This window comes from Petaurus breviceps, unplaced genomic scaffold, assembly GCF_028583685.1.
Source record: "Petaurus breviceps papuanus isolate PSGF00001 unplaced genomic scaffold, PetGlider_PUasm1.0 38, whole genome shotgun sequence".
In the NCBI taxonomy this organism is placed as follows: domain Eukaryota; kingdom Metazoa; phylum Chordata; class Mammalia; order Diprotodontia; family Petauridae; genus Petaurus; species Petaurus breviceps.
Window position 1 is genome coordinate 85,742,039 of NW_027186304.1, and position 21,666 is coordinate 85,763,704.

At 37.6% G+C, this 21,666-nt stretch overlaps 1 protein-coding gene across 1 annotated transcript in view; it reads right to left on the reverse strand.

Moving 5' to 3' along the window:
- UBE2W (ubiquitin conjugating enzyme E2 W) overlaps positions 1-456 on the reverse strand; it is an 89,512-nt gene extending 89,056 nt beyond the window's left edge. Inside the window, exon 1 of the mRNA XM_069100131.1 lies at positions 370-456. The gene's annotated coding sequence lies outside the window, so the exon portion shown is untranslated. The remainder of the gene's footprint in view (positions 1-369) is intronic.
- Between the last annotated feature and the right edge of the window lie 21,210 nt (positions 457-21,666).

Sequence of the window (21,666 nt, forward strand, 5' to 3'; positions counted from 1 at the left end):
GGCTTAGGGAGGGCTTAAAGGTGAGATGCTGCTAAACGTCCCGCTTCGCTCCCGGGATTAGTTTCTTCTCATTACAGGGTCTCTGGTTCTGGCGTGTCTTTATCTCTTGACCATCCGATCTTCCTAACCTTAATAGTCTCGCTGCCCCCGCCCCCCAGGACCCCGCTGTAGAACTGAACTAGCCCTGGCGTGCTCCAAATCCCTGCGGGTCGAGTTTGACGAGTTTAGATAAGCAGAGCCTGTTCAAACGAGATTAGCGCGGTCCAGCGGAGATGTTACAGAGGATGCGATCGGTCCAGTCCACCAAGCGAGCGCCAGGGACGGCGCTAAGAGCTAGGGAGACTAAGCAAACGACAAGACAAAACAAACCTCGACCTGCCCCCAGCTGTCCAGAGGGTCCTCCACGCTTTCCAAAGCGAGGCTTGGCTGAGAGACGAAAACTGAAGGGATTCCGAACTTACCGTCCACGTGACTTTCCCCTTAAGTTTAGACTTCCCAAGTATTGGTATTGGCACTATTATTGGCTGTTTAAATAGATGACAAAATCGACTCTGGAAGAAACTGTCAATAACTTTAAAAATATATATTCTTTACTGTAATTTTTCTTAATACATACGAAACTGTCTCAAGTTTTGAAGTCGGGGGGGAAGGCGGAGGGGGCATATAATCCATAAGATCTACCTAAACATCAGAGATCCCAAGAATGAAAAATGCTGTTATTCCAAATGCCACCTTCACACAGTAAAAGCTTTTGAATGTCGTTTGTGAAAGCAATACATTTATATTAACCACCTAGGTAAAACTGTTTAAAGCACATACGAATATTTAAGATTTAAAGTATGCTAGCCAGTTAGAACAGTGTTTTTTACTTCTTAGGTTGATCTTTATTTTGTCCCAATAAAAACAAAAAACTCACTAAATTTCAAAGTGACCTTGAAGAAGAAAAATTTGGAAAATATACTAATTATTTTTCATTAGAGTATAGGATTTATGATTGTTCATATTCAAGCTCTAAATCTTATGAAACTACATGCTTTTGACGTCAAAATATATATTCTGAGCTAGATTTTTCACTGTCAACAGGAATGCTTGCTTTTATTTGCTTACTTTTCCTAAAGGAGTAGATTAGAGAAGCTGGTTGGTTTTCTCTTTGTCGGAGAATAATTAATCAATTCTATCAACAACAATCCAGAAGATATGTAGTATAAACTGGTAAGAGACAGTTTTGTCCAGTCAAAATTACTACACTGAGGGAAAAAAAATACTCAATATAGAAAATAAGCTTATACAGAAGAATTCTGCATAACAATTATAGCTGAACTGTCAAATGTGAAAAACTAGGGCAGATCTAACACTTTTTAAGGCATTAAAGTGATATTTGATGATCCTATGTTCACACAAAAGAACAGTGCCATTGTTAATACCTTGATCCCAACCATTATGGATATCATTTTACAAGAATCATGACAAAAATCATAATATCAATATCAATATCTGAAAAGTTGTTGGTCACATGAATTCCAAGGTATTTATTAGCAGTGATGCTGAATGCAATGGAGAAGTCATTGGAGAGCTCAGAAAACTATAGAACCACAGAATTTTCTAGCTACCCGTGTTTCCCCGATAATAAGACCTATCCCAAAAATAAGCCCTCCCCTTACTGTGTAAGATTCCTCTAAAATAAGCCCTCCCCCGAAAATAAGCCCTCTGGTGTTTTTCTGTCCAAAAAATTAATAAGACAGTGTCTTATTATCAGGGAAACACGGTAGAAAGGTCCTTAGAGATAATTTAGTCCACCTATTTAATTCTTCAGGTCAGCTAGGTGTCACAGTGGTTAGAGTGCTGGGCCCAGAGTCAGGAAGACTCCTCTTATTGAGTTCAAATCTGGCCTCAGACACTTACCAGCTGTGTGACTTATGGGCAAGTCACTTAATCCTGTTTGCCTCAGTTTCCTCATCTGTAAAATGATCTGAAGAAGGAAATGACAAACCACTCCAGTATCTCTGCCAAGAAAACTCCAAATGGGGTCACAAAGAGTCAGACACAACTGAACAACAAATCCAATTCTTTATAGACCAATATAGGTGAAGAACTACAACATAGTAGGTGCCAGCCAACGTGTTTTGCCAGTGACTTGAAATCTGAGGAACTGACAAGGCCAAATGAGAGTCTGTAGTCATGGTTATATAATATAAAGAACCAGAATGTGGATATAGGTAGCATAGAATATTATTCCTTGGATTAACTAATGAAAAAGCATTTGTTAAGGATTGTCATACTATCTGCCAAGCACCATGCTAAGTGCTTGGACTACAAACAGAAAAGCAAGACAGTCCTTGCTTTCAAGGAACTCATATTCTAACTGAGAGACAATGTATAGAATTTACTTGCAGCATAGAAGGTCCCTAGAGTACAGTGGCAAAGCAGATGGTAATAAATCTTCTTTAGTGTCATTTCCATTGATAAACCAAATCCATTTCTGTTGTTGACCCCTCTCCCCCCCCCCTTTTTTTTTTGGTGCCAAGGATTTTAGCGGTGAGAACTTTCTCAACCTTCAAGAGCTTGGAAACAAATAGACCACTCAAGTTCCAAATTAAGCAATAGAATCCTACTGGATTAACTAATTGACTAAGACCTCCTTTTGTGGATGTGAGGAACCCCTTATACAAGTACTGAGAAGAGAATATAGTTTGTTGGACCTGAAACACTCCTCATTCAGGAGAGAACTATTGTTGCTGCCAATCTAAGTGCATCCCCATGGGGAACTTGAGGTACTTGGAGAATTGTATTCATCAACACATTATGGATCTTCATTAAGTATCTGCATGTATCCTTGCTGTTGTTTCTCTAATTTTTGTTTTTGCCATTTATTTTATTGACCCAACATTGCTCTTGGGACCAGTATGCACCTGTCCCAGAACAAAGGAAAACAGAAAGAGCCGAAGTGTCTTATCCAAGGACACACAATGGTATTGGAACTTAAATTAGAACCCAGCTCTCTTTCATTCAGGAAGCCTGTATTAAGTGGTATCTATATTCAAAACAGACCTCCACTTTATATCTCACAATGCCAAATGACAGCACATAATTAATTACAACATCATCCTTGGGGGCAGCTAGGTGGCACAGTGAATAGAGCACCAGCCCTGGAGTCAGGAGGACCTGAGTTCAAATCCAGCCTCAGACACTTAACACAAAAACTAGCCGTGTGACCTTGGGCAAGTCACTTAACCTCAATTGCCCTCCAAAAAGCAAAAAACAAAAACAAAAAAAAACCAAGCATTATCCTCTTCCTCCCAAACACTACCCTACTCAAAAAGTTCCAGTAGTTCCCTATTGTCTCTGAGTAAAATGCAAACTCCTCTGATATTTTCAGCTCTTCATAATCTGGCTGACTACTCTCAGAACATCTCTAATATGGGTCTCTTCACTCACACAGCTTCCATCTTGGTTCAGACCCTCATTTACTTTTTCCCTAGAATGACTCCAGTTTTTCCCTGTTCTAATCTATTCTCCCCTCAGCTGTCAAGGTGATTTTTCTAAGGCATCCATCATGCCGTACTCCATACTCAATAAACCTTGGCCATTTACATGTTACTTCTCCCAATTAAATCCTGAACTCCTTAAGGCAGGAACTGCTTTTGCCTTTCTCTAAATCCCAAATAGTTAGCACATTGTTAAGTGCTTAACAAATGCTTCTGGACCTATTTTTTTTTTTTAAGCTATCTGGGTTAAGTAACTTGCTCAAGGTTACTCGGCCAGTTATTTCTGGATGTGGTGCTGAGTGTCTGAGCCCAGGATTCGATCTCCAGGTCATCCCAACACTGGAGCCAGTGTTCTTACTCGCTGAGCCACCTGGCCACCCCTAAGCAATTGGGGTTAAGTAACTTGCTCAAGGTTACACGGCCAGGTGTTTCTGGGTGGGTGCTAAGTGTCTGAGCCCAGGATTCAATCTCCTGACACTGGAGCCGGTGCTCTTACTCGGTGTGCTACCTGTCCGCCCCGGACCTATTTTTTAAGGCTTATTACTGCTATTCCCATTATCATGTTCCACATACATGCATTCCACAATCCTTTATTGAGATACTGTACAAAAAAAAAGTTTTAATCAGCTATTAAAGGATATAAGACACTGCCGATGTTGTCAGTGAATGTTGTGATGCCTAAAAGGAACAGAAAAGCACAGGAAAAGAAGTTTGTTTTAATTCCTTGTTGTTAGGTCGCATCTGACTCTTCAATGACCCCATTTGGGATTTTCTTGGCAAACATACTGAAGTGGTTTGTCATTTCCTTCTCCAGCTCATTTTATAGATGAAGAAACTGAGGCAAACATAGGGTTAAGTGACTTGCCCTGGGTCACACAGCTAATATTTGAGGCCAAATTTGAACTCAGGAAGAAGAATCTTCCTGACTCAAGGCCCAGCAGCCTAACTGAAGTATGATGCATCATTCATGAACAGTTTGAAAGTTTAAAGACACAGAGAAAGAATTTTTTATTTGTTAAAAACTGAAAAGATATAAGTTAAAAGAAACAGTTTCAAGGATACAAAATGAGCTGGACGATTGGGTTAAGAATGTAAAGTTTTACAAACATTTTTGAAAAGGGATAGGGTCAAAGGAGAAAATGGCATAGTGGGGAGGGATAGGATGGAGGGAAATATAGTTGGTCTTTCACGATATGACAACTATGGAAATGATTTGGTAACTGCACATGTACAGCCTATATTGAATTGCTTGTCTTCTCAGTGGGGGTAGGTGAGGAGGGAGAAGGGAAAAAATCTGGAACTCAAAGTTTTAAAAACAAATGTTTAAAAAAAATTTTGTGTTTTACCTGCAACTGGGAAATAAGATATACAGGCACTGGAGCATAGAGGTCCGTCTTGCCCTGCTAGAAAGTTGGGGGGGTCTGGAAGGATATAGGGGAGAACAGATTGGGGGAAGTAGTATTCAGTGGGCTTGCTATTGTGGGGTGGGGATAGGGGAAAGACAGAGAAAAAAGTATAACTCAAAATCTTGTAGAAATGAATGTTGAGAAGTAAAAATAAATAAATAATTTAAAAAAAAAAAGAATGTGAAGCTTTAGAGCACTATGGTTCCTCAACTTACACACAATTTTTATAACTAGTAAGTGTAAAACTAAAAAAAATTATAAATCACATAAACATGTGGCAACTGACTTATGAAATCAAGAGGGACCATCAATTTCACAGGGACAATTTGGTGAGGTGTAACCTTTAAGTGAAAGTTGAGTCCCAGAGTCAGGAGGCTCAAATAGAAGTCATTGAAAGATGTAGATGGCTGAAACAAAATAATATTGAAGAAACAACTAAAGCTCACACAAACAGTTTTCTCAGCTCTGTCTGAGGCAGCAGTCAGAAGAGTCAGCTGAATGAGGCTTCAGTTATATGATTCTTGATTCAATGAAGATCGACATCATTGGACCAAAGCTTTAGTTCCAGACATTCCCCTTCAGGGTCACTTAAAGCTTCAGAGAGGTGGTCTCCTATGAATCCATATTGCCATGATATTGTGCCATAAAAAAAGTTAATATGCACAAGGAAAAGCATCTTAAAAATCAGAACTCTCAAAAATAGAACAGGGTACCTCAGAAAGTAGGGGCTTCTCCCTCCACTGAAGCCAAGTGCAGAGTAGAAGATCACTCCTTTGAATGTTGTAGATTCAGGTATGGGTCAGACCATCTGACTTCCAGGGTTCCTTCCTTCTGAGATGCTGTACCGTGTTTCCCCGATAATAAGACCTATCCCGAAAATAAGCCCTCCCCTTACTGTGTAAGATTCCTCTAAAATAAGCCCTCCCCCGAAAATAAGCCCTACTGAGATTGCTACTGTAGTGAAGGTGATCCCCTGTGCTACACGCTACGAGCTGCATCCAATCAGAGCTGCAGCAGTGAGCGCGTCATCCTGTTCTTCCCCAGTGATTTGCTTATTGAATAAAGGTACATTTTTTGTTCACATTTACCTGTTTATTAAAATTGCTGTCAATGTTCATTAAAATAAGCCCTCCCCTGAAAATAAGCCCTCTGGTGTTTTTCTGTCCAAAAAATTTAATAAGACAGTGTCTTATTATCGGGGAACACGGTAGTTCTGTGATTCTGCTCCTTCCCCTCTTCAGAAGAGAATTAAAGTTGAGCTTTCACAAAACAAATCATATACTATCATACTAGTTGTGTCTGTCCACTGACCAAATTTTACAGATGAGGAAACTAAGCCCAGAGAGAAAGAAATGCCTTTCCCAAAACCACAGAGTTACTGGGAGAATTAAGACTAAAACCCCCACTCCTCTAAGTTGCCAGTCCATGACTACTACCTCTTGCTAAAAACAAAATAATTTTTAATGATATATCTTGTATTTTACATCATCAAAATTTCTCCCAGTATCCCTCCTCCTCATCCCAAAGAACTCTCCTATAAATAAATAATATTTTTAAAGAAAAAGAGAAGAAAAATTAGAAAAATTGATTGACATCAAAACAAAATCTGAAAATATATAAAACATACCACACCCATAGACCTTTTACCTCTGCAAAGGATTTGGGGATGGGGGGAGATTTCTTATATATCTTTTTTGCTTTTTGAGCCATGCTTTGTAATTTTGCAGTATTCACTTGTGGTTGTTTTGTGGTAGTTATTTCCATTTACATTGTTGCAGTCATAGTGTATATTGTTTTCTTGGCTTTGCTTACTTATTCTGCATCAGACTGTAAATTTTTCCATGTTTTTCTGAATTCATTATATTTATTATTTCTTACAGCACAGTAATATTCCATCACATTCATGCAACACAATTTGTTTAGCCACAAACCAATTGATGGGCATCTACATTGTTTCCAATTCTTTGCTATCACAAAAAGTGCTACTATAAGTATTTTAGTGTACATAGGAACTTTCTTCTTATCAATAATCTCTTTGGGGTATAAACCTAATAATAGTGACATCTCAGGAACAGAGAGTATGGATATATTAGTCATTTTATTTGCATAATTCTAAAATGCTTTTCTAAATGATTATACTCATTCGAAACTCTACCAACAAATCGACCAGTATACCTATTTTCCTACAACCTCTCTAACATTTTCTATTCCCATTATGTCTTTGCCAATTTGTGAGTTGAGGAAAACCTCAGATTTGCTTTGATTTTACTAGTGATTTAGGGCATTCCTTCACATGATAATAGTTTGCATTCTTTTGTGTTTGTTTTTCAACCACTTAATCTACTGGGAAATAGCTTTGGGAATGATTGCTTTTTGTTAGACTCTCTACTTAATCTCTGAAGCTCGTGCTGAAACTCACAGTCACTGGGGTAGAAGATTCCTGTTCTGATAAAGGTTAGAGTACATGGCCTGTAAGGTTCCTTGTAGCTTTGAGATTCTACGAGAGATAAGACTGTATCCCTATGTGGATGCAACTTCCAGTCCAAAAGACTGGGCAATGGATAGGACCATTACCGTCCTCGTTCTGTGTATGTGTACTAATGTAAATGCTGTCTAAGATTCCTTTAGATTTTTTTTTTTTTGGCTGCTTCATTAAATGCTTGTGGATATTTTTTTTTTCTGTATGAATCAAGGGAAAATCAGCTCATGGACAACTAGGGGAATCGGTGAGGGTTGCGCTGGTAGTTTAGGCACTGAGCAATGCCTTCAGCCTTTTCTAGACCAGCAGCAATAAAGGCCAGAAAAACCTGGGAGCCCCAGCCCACCACACAATATGTAAATGATATATAAAACACTCTTGCCAGAGCAGTGAGCCTGCTTTTCTTGAATCAACAGCTGAGGTACTTTTCCTGAGAAGTCCTTTACCTGCCATGGCTGCTAAAAGTGATAAACTATGAGATCAGACATTGTGAACTGGTTTTTCTGCTCCCCTACAAACTTAGTATGTGATCATAGGCATATCACTAAAGCCTTCTAGGTTTCAGTAATGATAAATCTTACATTTGTGTAGTCTCTGCCAAACTTTTAATGCCCTCCCTGATTTTAAAAAAATGTTTTTATTTAATTTATTTGTGTTTTGTATTTCTTGAATTTGTATATGTTGTTTCCTCACAATAAAATGTAAGCTCCTTGAAGGCAGGAACTACTTCATTTTTGTCACTATATCAGCACCTAGCACACCTGGCACTAGGAGGGGCTCAATAAGCACTTGTTGAATTAACTTGGACATTCAGCTGTACCTAGGATTTAAACAACAGTATTTAAATGATAAAATCTTTTTAAATGATCCTTTCTCCCACAGCTCCTCCCTAAAACCTAGTTTAGTTCTTTATAGAGTAGGTAACCTGAAGGAAGTTAAGATTATTACAACTATGTAACAACCTCATTGCAGATGCTTTAGAATGCCAGACTGATCTTTTCACTGGTTTGTTCCAAATTCTCACTAGTAATACAATGAAAGTTTTGGAAATTGACATCCAAAACCATCTAGGGTACTTACTATGAAAATTCTAGTGAAAGAAAGCCTCTGAAAGAAATATTACAATAATATCTCTTAAGTCTATCTCCAAGTGTTACTAAGAATAAGAAGAAAAGTGGGGGCGGCTAGGTGGCACAGTGAGTAGAGTGCTGGCCCTGGAGTCAGGAGGACCTGAGTTTGTATCTGGCCTCAGACACTTAACACACACAAATAAAAAACCTAGCCGTGTGACCTTGGGCAAGTTACTTAAAACCCAATTGCCCTCCAAAAAGAATAAGAAGAAAAGTGACTTTTTGAAATAGCTAATCTACCAGGCATTCAGAAATGTTATGGGCACTGTAACTTGATAACATCAGAACAGGTTGGTCAAGGACAACTTGGAAATCTAAGAGTGACCACTTTCAGCAAATGACTTATACATTATTAACACTATAGTTCTTCAAAATGCAGACAAGGAGGGATTCATATAGAAGCCCATGTGCAATATGAAATTTTAAAAAACTATTAGAGAATTTCTATTAGAAGAGCAGAACTTAATTGAATTGGAGATTTGTATGGAAACCTAAATGAAATGTGTCAGATATGAAAAAAAGAACTGAGAATTAACTTTTGAAAAGCAATTCTATTATTAAATCCACTGAATGGATTTAATAAGTTGGATAAAAATCATGGATCAAGTATAATTTGTTTATTGTATTGAAAATAAAATGAATCAAGAAGCAAATCCAAAATGAAATCTGTTTTGTATACCAGATCTCAGGCAGAAAACAAACACCTTCTCAAATTGAAGGCTATGTGAAATTCCTGATGTAAGTCCTTGGTTACTCTGATTTCTGTGGAGTACATAGGACCAGATGAGGGAGATATAGGAAATAGTAACTAGGAAGTATGTAGATTAATGTTGGAGGGTGGCTGGGAGCTGAGGAATGGACCTATGTTACTTCTTAGATTTTAGATTAGGAATTTTAGATCTTAGATAAAAGAATTATGTCAATTTGGAATCTTAAACTGTAATATAAAATGATATAATAATGTAATATAATTCTTCTTGGTAACAGAACTTAAAGTAAAAATTTGTAGGATTAATTTAAAAGGCAACATGATGGAGGGCAAAGAGGATAGACCTTAGGAGTCAGAAGACCTAGATACAAGAACTGCCCTCAACAAACCTCTAGGATTATAAATTACAGAAGGACTGCTAATAAGCATAGTTGGAGGGCTTTAACCTCCATACATAGCCTTCCAGAGTTCCTCTCCAAAACATCCAGTGCTATGCATTCTGACATTGGCATACTTCTCAAGGGAAGGTTACACAATATTTTAATAATTTTTACATCATATATACAACATTTTAAAAGCTTAATCTATGTAAATTAATTACCACAATACAGAGACCAAAATAGCTCAAAAAAACACCTCAGTCAGCAAACATATGACTTACTTGCCAAAAGGAAGGAGATGGAAACATTGAACTAGAGTATAAACACATTAAATCTTATGAAGAATGCTGATGATTACAAGTGGTAACAGCTCATAAAACAAAGGGAAGCAGAGGAAGGAAAAACCAGTTTGAAGAAAGCATAATAAGACAGCCAACTAAGCAAAGTCATCCCAGGGGCATTCAAGGATGAAAATAAGATTACTACAAACAGAAGGACAAAATGGAAAAAATTTGCAAAAGGCATTTTAACAAACTATCTTCTCCATGAAGCATAGTGTTCTCATTACATTTAGACCCTAATTCATATACGGGGCTTTTGGAGGAGGCAGAAATGTCAGTAAGTAGAGTAAAAATGGGAAAAGCGGCTGGATTTGGATGTAGTATATATAAAGAAGATTTGTGCTGGAGATGATACAGCTGTGATGGCCTGATAGATATGCCAAAGGAGCAGAAAAAGTCTTAGGCCTTGGTCACTGTCCTCCCAAAAATGTGTTACCCAGAACTGAACCCAGTATTCTCTGCGTTTATAGTCTCACCAGGCAGAGTAGTATTATCTCCTTTTTCCTAAAACATCTTTCTTTTTAAAAAAAAATTTATTAATTGGGGCAGCTAGGTGGCACAGTGAATAGAGCACCAGCACTGGAGTCAGGAGGACCTGAGTTCAAATGTAGCCTCAGAAACTTAACACAAAAACTGGCCATGTGACTTTGGGCAAGTCACTTAGCCCCAATTGCCCTCCAAAAAGCAAAAAAAAAATTTTTTTTTAATTTACTTTTAGTTTACAACATTCAGTTCCATAAGCTTTTGAGGTACAAATTTTCTCCCCCCTTCCTCCCCACTAACCCACATGGCAACATGTAATCCGATACAGGTTCTACAAATACCTTCACATTAAACATTAGTCAAGTTGTAAAAAAAGGATTGTAACCAATGGAATGAACAATGAGAAAGAAGAAGCAAAACAAAACACAAAAGAGAGAGAGCAAGTAGTTTGCTTCAATCTGCATTCAGACTCTGTAATTCTTTCTCTGAATGTGGATAGTCCTTTCCATCATGAGTCTTTTGGAGTTGTCTTATAGCCTTGCATTGCTGAGAGGAGCTCAGTCTATCAAAGTCAGTCATCACAGATAGGGATGTGTCTGTAACTGAGTACAACATTCTCCTGATTCTGTTCCCCTCATTCAACATCAGTTTATATAAGTCTCTCCAGGTTATTATGAAGTCCATCTGCTCCTCATTTCTTATAGCACAGTAATATTCCATTACATTCATATATCACAACTTGTTTAGACATTCCACAATTGATGGGCATTCTCTTGATTTCCAATTTTTTACCACCACAAAAAGAGTTGCTATAAATATTTTTGTTCATACTGGTCCTTTTGCCACTTGTATGATCTCTTTTGGGTACAAACCTAGAAGTGGTATTGCTGGGTCAAAGTGTATGCACATTTTTATAGCCCTTTGGGCATAATTCCAAATCGCTCTCTACAAACAATGCATTAGTGTTCCAATTTTCCCACATCTCCAGCACTGATCGTTTTCCTGTTTTGTCATGTTAGCCAATCTGACAGGTGACATGTGGTACCTCAGAGTTGTTTTGATTTGCATTTCTCTAATCAATGTAATTTAGAGCATTTTTTCATATAATTATAGATATCTTTAATTTCTTCCTCTGAAAACTGCCTTTCATATCCTTTGACCATTTATCAATTGGGGAACGACTTGTATTCTTACAGATTTGAATCAATTCTCTGTATATTTCAAAAATGAAGTCTTTATCAGAGACACTGGTTATAAAAATTCTTTCCCAATTTTCTGTTTCCCTTCTAATCTTGGTTACATTGGCTTTGTTTGTACAAAAACTTTTCAATTTAATGTAATCAAAATTATCCATTTTGTATTGCTCTCTATCTCTTGTTTGGTCATAAATTCTTCCCTTCTCCATAAATCTGACAGGTACACTATTCCTTGCTCTCCTAGATTGCTTACAATATCAGCCTTTACATATACCCATTTAGACTTTATTGTGGTACACAGTGTAAGATATTGGTCTATACCCAATTTCTGCCATACTGTTTTCTAGTTTTCTCAGCAGTTTTTGTCAAATAGTGAATTCTTATCCCTGAAGGTGGAGTCTTTGAGTTTTCAAACAGTAGATCACTATAGTCATTGACTATTATGTCTTGTAGACCTAATCTATTCCACTGATCCACTACTCTATTCCTGAGCCAGTACCAAATAGTTTTGATGACTGCTGCTTTATAATACAGTAAAATAACTTTCTGCTTCAATACTTCGAAGGATCTATGGTTTTGTCCAGTGAAAACTCCCTTCCCTAACACAGATTACAATCCTTTGACCTTTTAGTAAATGGTTTCAGAGTTGTGACTGAAAAATTCATCACTTTGTGGCCAATCTGGTGATGAGACCCTCTGAACTTAGCTAGGCTGTTCCTCCAATAAAAAATAGTCACTCCATTGCTAAGCCAACACTCAAACCCTTTCCAAATTCAAAATAAAAGCCTCCTTGTTGGTTCTTCCACCTTTCAAGCATGAAATTATTGTTGTCAGGGTAGGAATTTTGTCATCTATTTAGTTTTTGGCAGCAGTGAAATTTCAGCAGATCAACCAATCACTAAGTGTCTATTATGTGCCAGGCATTATGCTAGGCTCTAGGAGTACAAAGAAAGACTAAAATGAAATAGTCCCTGCCCTCAAGAAGCTTACATTCTATCAGTAGAGATAACCTAAATCCATATAAACAAATACAATTTGTTTGTCTATATGTGTGTATTATTTTTTCTAGGTGGGGAAGGACACTAGCAACTAAGCCATCAGCATAGGCTTCTGAAGGAGGTGGCACTTGAGATTAGTTTTAAAGGGGCTAGCGATTATAAGAGGTAGAACTAAAGAGAGGCTAATGGGTTACAGCTTGTACAAAGGAGACTAGAGATGTAATGTTATACATGAGGAAAAGCAAGCAAACCAGTTTGACTGAAAGAGTACACAAAGAGAAGTAATACGTAATAAGTCTAACATGTAATAAGATAGAAAGCAACCACATTGTGAAGGACTTAAAACACTAAACAGAGGTGTTTTCATTTTTGCCTGGAGGCAAGAGAGAGTCACTGAAACTTCATGAGTGGGAGTGACATTGTCAAACCTTTGGTTTAAGGATATCATTTTGGTGGCTTGTGAAAGATGAACTGGAGAGTGGAGAGTCTAGAAGGAAGGAACTCAATTGGGAGGATAAAGGAGGGAATAGATCATTGAGATTTTATGTGTTCATACCCTTTTACCACTTACCCATTGGAGAATGATTCATGTTCTCAAATATTTGTATTATTTCTCTCTGTATCTTTGATATCAGACCCTTAGCAGTAATATTTGATTTAGTAAGATAGAACAAAACTGATTCAAGATAACTAATATTTACAATCCTTAATTTACATTACATGTATTTTGAACTTGTCAAAAACTCTATGAGGTTACAATGATTACTCTTCTCATTTTAGAGATTTAAAAAAATAGAAACTCATAGAGATTATATTGCTTGCCTATGGCCATATAGCTCGTAAGTGACAAATTTAGGATGTGATCTCAGGATTTTTTGACTCTAAATCTGCTGGCGCAGATTGCAAACCATCCACGTCTTCTCTTACTCTTCTCCACATCTTTACCTTAAATCCTTTACAGAGGTTTCATCCAACATGATGGACACTTTTATATCTCTTAAATTGCATGGATACCAATGGAGTGTGCCAGTTGTTCTCTAGAGATATTTTAGTCTTGATATGTGATTGACCCACCTCTTTTCTAGTCATTTACCTCTCTGATGATTTCTCTTATAATCCTTTTATAAAAGTGTCCTTTAATAAATTATTCTAAGATGATATTTTCCTTAGCTTCAATATCTCCATATTGAAGAAATCAAGTGTTTATTGGCTGAAATGGTTTCTAGGACAAGGTGGTTTTTTGTTTTCTTACTGTGGTAATTAATTTTCATTTTCTTAGGAAAGAATAGATTGTATAGATTATTATCATTTTATCTATTTCTCCATTTTTGGGGTCATCAACAACTTAGTTAGTAGGTCATATGGAAGAGAAGCACCATGACATACTGGATGGAATGCTGGACTTGAAGTTTGGTAGACTTGAATTCAAATCCTTCTTCCAATACATGTGACTAAGAGAAAATCCCTTAAATTCCTCTCAGTCCCAGTCTCTTTCTGTGTAAAATAGGGATAATAATACCTACCTCACAGCAATAATGTGAGGCTCAGATCAGGTAATGTATGTAAAGTACTTTGGAAACTTCAAAGTTACTATATAAATGACAGTTATAATTATTATATACCCTATCTTCTCAGTTATATTCCTCTTTCTTACTTGGTATCAATTTTTAAAAATTTTACTTATTTATTTTTAGTTTTCAACATTCACTTCTGTAAGATTTTGAATTTTAAATTTTCTCCCATTAGTTATGATGTAAAGAAGACTAATAGGAGAAATGTTGTTTGTTTTTTTGGGGGGGAGGGCAATTGGGGTTAAGTGACTTGCCCAAAGTTACACAGCTAGTTAAGTGTGTTAAGCATCTGAGGCCACATTTGAACTCAGGTCTTCCTGACTCCAAGGCAGGTGCTCTCTTCACTGTGCCACGTAGTTGCCCCTAATAGGAGAAATTTTAAACTCATAATCTTATGGAAGTGAATGTTGAAAACTAAAAATAATTAATTATAAAAAGAAAAAGAAAGAAAAGAAAAGAAAAAATAAAAATAAAAATTAATATTTGTTATATAGGATGGCTCCTGGAAAGAGGAAGGGGAGAGATATTTTGGGAAATTCTAGTGATATAAAAAAGCAAAAGATATCAGTAAAAATTTATTTTTAAACAAAAAAATTTGATTAATTGATTTTCTCTCCCTCCTTTTTCCCCTCCCCAAGATGGTGTGCAATCTGATATAGGCTCTACATATACATTCATATTAAACATATTTTCTCATTAGTCATTTTGTAAAGAAGAATTAGAACCAATGGGAGGAACCATGAGGAAGAAGGAACAAAGCAAATCAACATGGGGTGGCTAGGTGGCGCAGTGAATAGAGCACTGGCCCTGGAGTCAGGAGGACCTGGGTTCAAGTCCAGCCTCAGACAGTTAACACACACAAAAAAACTAGCCGTGCGACCTTCGGCAAGTCACTTCATGCCAATTGCCCTCCAAAAAGCAAAAAAAAAAAAAATCAACAAAAAAAAGAAAGAGAGCAAATAGTATACTTCCATCTACATTCTGATTCCAAAGTTCTTTCTCTGGATGTGGATAGCATTTTCCATTGTGAATCTTTTGGAGCTGTCTTAGATCCTTGCATTGCTGAGAAGAACTAAGTCTATCAAAGTCAGTCATTGTACAGTGTGGCTGCTACTGCATATAATGTTCTCCTGGTTCTGCTCACTTCACTCAGCATCAGTTCATATAAGTCTTTCCAGGTTTTTCTGAAATATGCCTTCTCATCATTTCTTATGGCACAATAGTATTCCATTATAATCATATACCACAGCTTGTTCAGACATTCTCCAATTGATGGACTTCCCCTCAATTTCTAATCCTTTGCTATCACAAAAAGAGCTGCTATAAATATTTTTGTACATGTGGGTCCTTTTCCCTTTTCTATGATATCTTTGGGATATAAACCTAGAAGTGGTATTGCTGGGTTAAACAGTAGGTAGTTTTATATTCTTTGGGCATAGTTCCAAATTGCTCTCAAGAATAGTTGGATCAGTTCACAACTCCACCAACAATGCATTAGTGTTCCAATTTTTCCACATCTTCTCCAACATTTATCATTTTCCTGTTTTGTCTTGTTAGCCAATCTCATAGGTGTGATGTGGTACCTCAGAGTTGTTTTGATTTGCAGCTCTCTAGTCATTAGTGATTTAGAGTGTTTTTCATATGACTATAAGATGGCTTTAATTTCTTCATTTGAAAACTGTCTGTTCATATCCTTTGAACATTTATCAATTGGGGAATGACTTGTATTCTTATAAATTTGACTCTGTTCTCTATATATTTTAGAAATGAGGCCTTTATCAGAAACACTGGCTATAAAAATTGTTTCCCAGCTTTCTGCTTCCCTTCTAATCTTGGTTGTTTGATATCAATTTTGATTTTTTTTCTAACAAGTCAATGATATGACTATATAGACAATTGATTTGGAGATGTTTCATGCATGAATAACAAATCTTTTACTCTGTAAGGAAATAATTAGTTTTATTTTTTGTGACGTTATCTGGTCTTCAACATGCCCAAGGCCTCTCTTTCTGGAAAAAAAAAGGAGGGAGGGTATTCATAATGTATGAGTATGAGGCCTCTAGATACTTTACAAACCTTTGGTCTCTCTTGGTCAGAAAAGAGCAACCATCTGGCAGAGACATCCTGAGTCCAGGGCATGCTTTTCTGAAATAGCAAATCACAGGATAGAAAGTAGATCATACAGTAGTTAGGACCACAAACAGAGATTGGGCTGCTAAGAAATGGGTGGAAGTCTTGGGAAAAAAAGAATTCCAGTGCATAGGCTGAGAAAAGTTCTAGAGGATGACTCTGAGTTGGCAGCAGGTTTTACAAAGACACAACCTACCCCTACCTATGGAAGAATTAGTCAGATTCTCTGACAATAAGGGGGACAAGAGAAATGAAGTAGTGGGGGACTGATCTACAGAATGCAAATAGACAGAACAGCAGGTGATAGTCAAAATAAGGAGGACCCAGAGAGAATTTCAGCTTGAAGGGAAACTGATAGTGTTTCCTTGAGGGTAGAGAAGACCCAGACAAAGACTCATTCTGATCCTTTCCTTCTTGATACTCCAGCCATGGAGGCTATAAGGTATACATGTGCAGAACTGATCTCATTATGGTCTGGAGACAGTGGTAATTTGGGACATCTGAGAACTCAAGATAGAGATAATAAGCCACTGAGCCTAAGGATCTCAAGTGTGCAAAGTGGAACTAACAACAAATGAATGAAGCAGTTCAGGACTTAGCCAGGCTTTACATATAATGCTTCTAGGGCAAGAGGATAAGTTCCATGTCACCAGAAAGTCCACCTTAGGGCCCTGCTCCCTCCTAGAACATTATTCCAAGAAAGGCCAGGCTGAGCTTCCCTTCCTTACCTCCTCTCCTCTTACTACCTCCTCCATAAATTTCCCAATAGCTTTATCCCATTCCCACTCCTGTTCTGGAACCATGAAAAATAAAAAATCAATTCAGCCATTGTTCCTGAATGTGTATGTCAATCAAGTCAAGTCAACAAGCATTTGATCATACAATAAATATTGTAATTTACTTCTTTTTTTTTCTTTGGAGGAGGGAAAGCAAGGCAATTGGGGTTAAGTTACTTGCCCAAGGTCACACAGTAAGTGTCAAGTGTCTGAGGCCACATTTGAACTCAGGTCCTCCTGAGTCCAGGGCAGGTGCTTTATTCACTATGCCACCTAGCTGCCCTATAATTTGCTTCTGAATTCCCCAATTCCCCATTCCTGTAAACTTCTGGACCAAAGTACTCCCCCGCTGGCCATTACCTCCTTATGAATATTGTTTCCTCCTTTAGAATGTAAGCTTCTTGAGGGTGAAAGCTGTTTCTTGCTTTTGTATTTGCAGTCCTAGCACATAGCACATAGTCAACATTTTTTTGAATGCTTCCCTATTCATTCCTTCACATAGACAATACTAGCAGAATATATGTGATGCTTACTTTGTATGTAACCCTAAAGTATTATATGATGTATTTTCCTGTAACCTTTCTGTTTAGTCCAATGTTTGCAACTTTGTGATGCAAAGTTGTGTGCATGTAATTTGCCATATTGTTTGATATTTTAAGTTCTGTTCTACTGTAACATGCATGTAACATTGCTGTGCACAAACCAGTACATGACTTTACATGTATCTACAAATTATACTTTTGCATCTAGTAATTTGCAGGGACTATAAATTTTAACTGGGGAAGGAGCATAAGAATGACAGGAGATTTGCAAGAATGCCATAGGATAATTGCTCACTATTCCTGCCCCTTTTTCTCAACAGTGTTTTGCCTCCTTTCAGCTAATCAAAACTTCAGGACAATTTTTGGTTGTCTGGGCAGGATGAGAGTAGAAAGAACTAACCAAAGGAGTAAATGTATTTAACTTTCAGAAAAATTCAGCCAGAGGCATAGTGTGGCAAGGTGAGCTGCCTATTATCTGATATAGGTAAGAGGTAAGAATTTACTTTCCTTAACAGAGACAGGAGTCAAGGCTGGAGAAACCCTGTGGAGAGGAGTGACAAAGTATAGTAAATAGAAATTATATTTACAAAGTGCTTTAAGGTGAGCAAAGCACTTTATATACCTTAACAATCTCATTTAATCCTCACAATAACCCTAGCAAGTAGGTTCTTCCCCATTTTATAGATAATGAAACTGAGGCTATAAGAGATTTACATAGATATTAAGTTATCTGAAGTTAGATTTCACCTCAGGGCTTCCTCACTTCACGTACAGCACCCTAATCCACCATGACACCTAGAATTGTCACCATGCCACCATTACCTCCTAAGCGTTTTACAAAAAGTGTTTAAAAAGGCCCCATTTAGGTACCATCTAAGTGGAGGTGAAAAGACAGACCAAAGAATGTGATGAATAACCCATTATTTCTACATTTGAATACTTAGACTTACCCATGTAGATTAAAATAAAACTTATTTTGAGAAAATGAGATAAAATACAGAAATATGTGAATTACATGCTTACAAAAGGTGTTGGTGTCAGTATATAAGGTGGTATCAAGATTTTCTGGGTGGGGATTCCTAGACAAAGAAGTAAAAAATTCTCCCTAAAGTGAACCTTTCCTGTTTTGGACTCTCTAACACAAGGGCTACATGTATAAAGGTCAAACTTTTTGTCTGATATACATCTCATCTGTCTCCTACCCCCAAACCCTTCAAACTAGCACCATCTTATCTTTCTAGCTTTATTGAGTGTTACTTCTATATATTCTACATTCCAGTCAAACTGCACTACCTTCTTTCCTCTGAATACAGGTCAAACATGCTCTGTGCCCTCAAGGAAGTTAGCATTGTAATGTGGAAATGTGTCTGGACTTGGAATGAAGAGAAACCATTTCACTGGCTACTACTCTGAATCCCTTGCCCCCATGACGTTCTGCTTTCCTAATCTTTGAATGGTTATTCCATGCAATTCCCACCATCTGATTTCTCTGTTTTTCCCTCAGGTTGCTGAGCATTGTTGGGAGAAGTGATATCCAACTGGTTTCATACACTAAAAATTCATAGTACCTAACGTCATTTGGACTCTGATTACTGCAAGACAATTCTTATTAATTCTATTTGTAATAAGGAGTGTTCAAAACTTTTTCTCCTTTTGCCACCAGTAGTACTCTACCCTCCCATACTTAGAGAGTAAATTACCTAGTTTCATACAGAGTGAGACTATTACATGAGACCCCCCCCTCAGTTTCCCTCCTCAGTTTCTTAAAACTCTGCATATTCATGATCTCTATTTCCCTAGATTCACAAACTGATCTCATTCCTTCTCCATACCGTCCCCCAACATGGTTGTAGCAATTATCCCTTTTCATATATCCTCAATCTCTCATTTGCCTCTAGCTACTTTCTATCAGCCCCAAAATATACTCAGGTCCCCCCAACTACCTTCTCTTCATCCTTCTATTTCATAATAGCAAACATTGGGGCCTAGTGAATAGAGCACCAGCCCTGGAGTCAGAAGGACCTGAGTTCAGACACTTGACATACTTACTAGCCATGTGACCTTGGGCAAGTCACTTAATCCCAATTTCCCCCCTCCAAAAAGCAACAAAAAAACCCCAAATATAATAGCAAATGTTCCTTCTTTCTTCTGCATTCATTATTTCATTACTTCCTTCATTATGCCCTCTTTCTTTACTTTATTACTTCATTCTCCTCCCTTTAGTATTTCATTACTTTTTCTTCCATTGATACTCCCTTCAAAAGTCTTGAAAAAGCTGTCTCCACCTGGAGTTTCCATTTACCCTCCTTCTATTTGCTATTGGATTGTCATTATGACTGCTTTTTAAATTTTTTAGCTACAAAGTCCTTCCTTCAGTCTTTGTTACTGACTTTCCTGTAGCTTTTGACACTGTTGTCTGCCCTCTCCTAAAATTCTCTTTTCATATAGATTGGGAATACCACTGAACTCAGGGCCCTCCTTTTACCTTTCTAATTATTCCTTCTGTATCTCTTCTAGCTCCATGCTGTCTTCATTATCCCTTAATTTGAGGTATCCCATCTTTGCCATTCTCATTTACTTCCATGGTTTTTGTTACCACCTCCATAGGGAAGGGAGGGTAATTATCATTTATATAGCACCTACTATGTGCCAGGCACTGTGCTGAGCACTTTCCAATATCATTTCATTTGATCTTCACAACAATCCTGTGAAGTGAGTGCTATTATTATCCCCATATTACAGTTGGGGAAACTGTGGCAAACAGACAACTAATGACTTGCCCAGGGTCACACAGTTAGTATCTGAGGTTCTATTTAAATTCAGATCTTACTGACTCCAGACACAGCTCTCTGTCCACTGTACCATCCAGCTGCTCCCTGAAGAAATCTAGTGCGTGTGTAATGGTTCATTCTTCTGGAGCAAGGCTGGCTATATTTTATTACTCAGGAATCCAGAGAGTACCCTGAGAATCTGAGCGTGTCTTCTTACTATTGCTCTTGGCTCAAGTCCCATCATCTATGGTTTCCCCACTGTTAAGTACTGACAACTGGCACCTAGTATAATTTAATACCAATTAGGTTTTACAAAGGGATATTTGCTTTTTGGGGCACCTGGGTAGAAGGGCAGGCCCAGAGTATGGAAGACTTCTCTTTCTGAGTTCTAATGTGGCCTCAGACACTTACTAGTTGTCTGAACCTGGTCAAATTACTAAACCCTGTTTGCCTCAGTTTCCTCATCTGTACAATGAACTAGAGCAGGAGGTAGCAAACCACTCCAGTATCTTTGCCAAGAAAATCCAAATGCGGTCACGAAGAGCTGTACATGACTGAAATGACTAAATGAACACTTACTTTGAAAATATAATAACAGTGAAATTACAATTTCCCTAACACCTTACAGATGCACTCTACCCTATCTACTTCATTCTCTGAGGACAGTAGGCTCAAGCTTAGCTTAGTCCCTTCACAACATTGGTCCCACCAAATTTGTGTCCAGTTGGATTATGACTATTGAATGAGTCCTCATCTCATTTACTGCTTGGTTGGGTCCAAAAGGTAACTCCTTGCTCCTTGGGGCATCAATTCTGAGCTGGCTGAAAAACCTAAGAAAATATTCTAGACCTATATTCACAGAGGTACATTGGTTCAGATGGAAAAAATCCAAAGCTTCTCCTCTTATAACATTATCTCTCACTAAATGCCAGGAACAAAAGACTCAAAGAGAACCATAAAGGTTAAATAACTTGACAGAATTCCAAAGAAGAATGGATGAGGCCAACTCAGGTCCTTTTAAAGACAACTATATTTCAGCTACACAGCTAATCACCATAGTTAGAAGACCAGAACCTATTACAGGGGGTCTACACATGCTCCAATGCCTCTCCAAGGTACTTCTATTACATGCAATTATGATTCATTACCTTTCTTCTGTTATGCCTTCACTATTTTTATCTGTCTTCCAAGTTTGTAAACTAAAAGATATCGTTGGTTCTGTCCTCTCACTCATTTCTTACCCGTCAATTCCCATGTCCTGTTAATTTT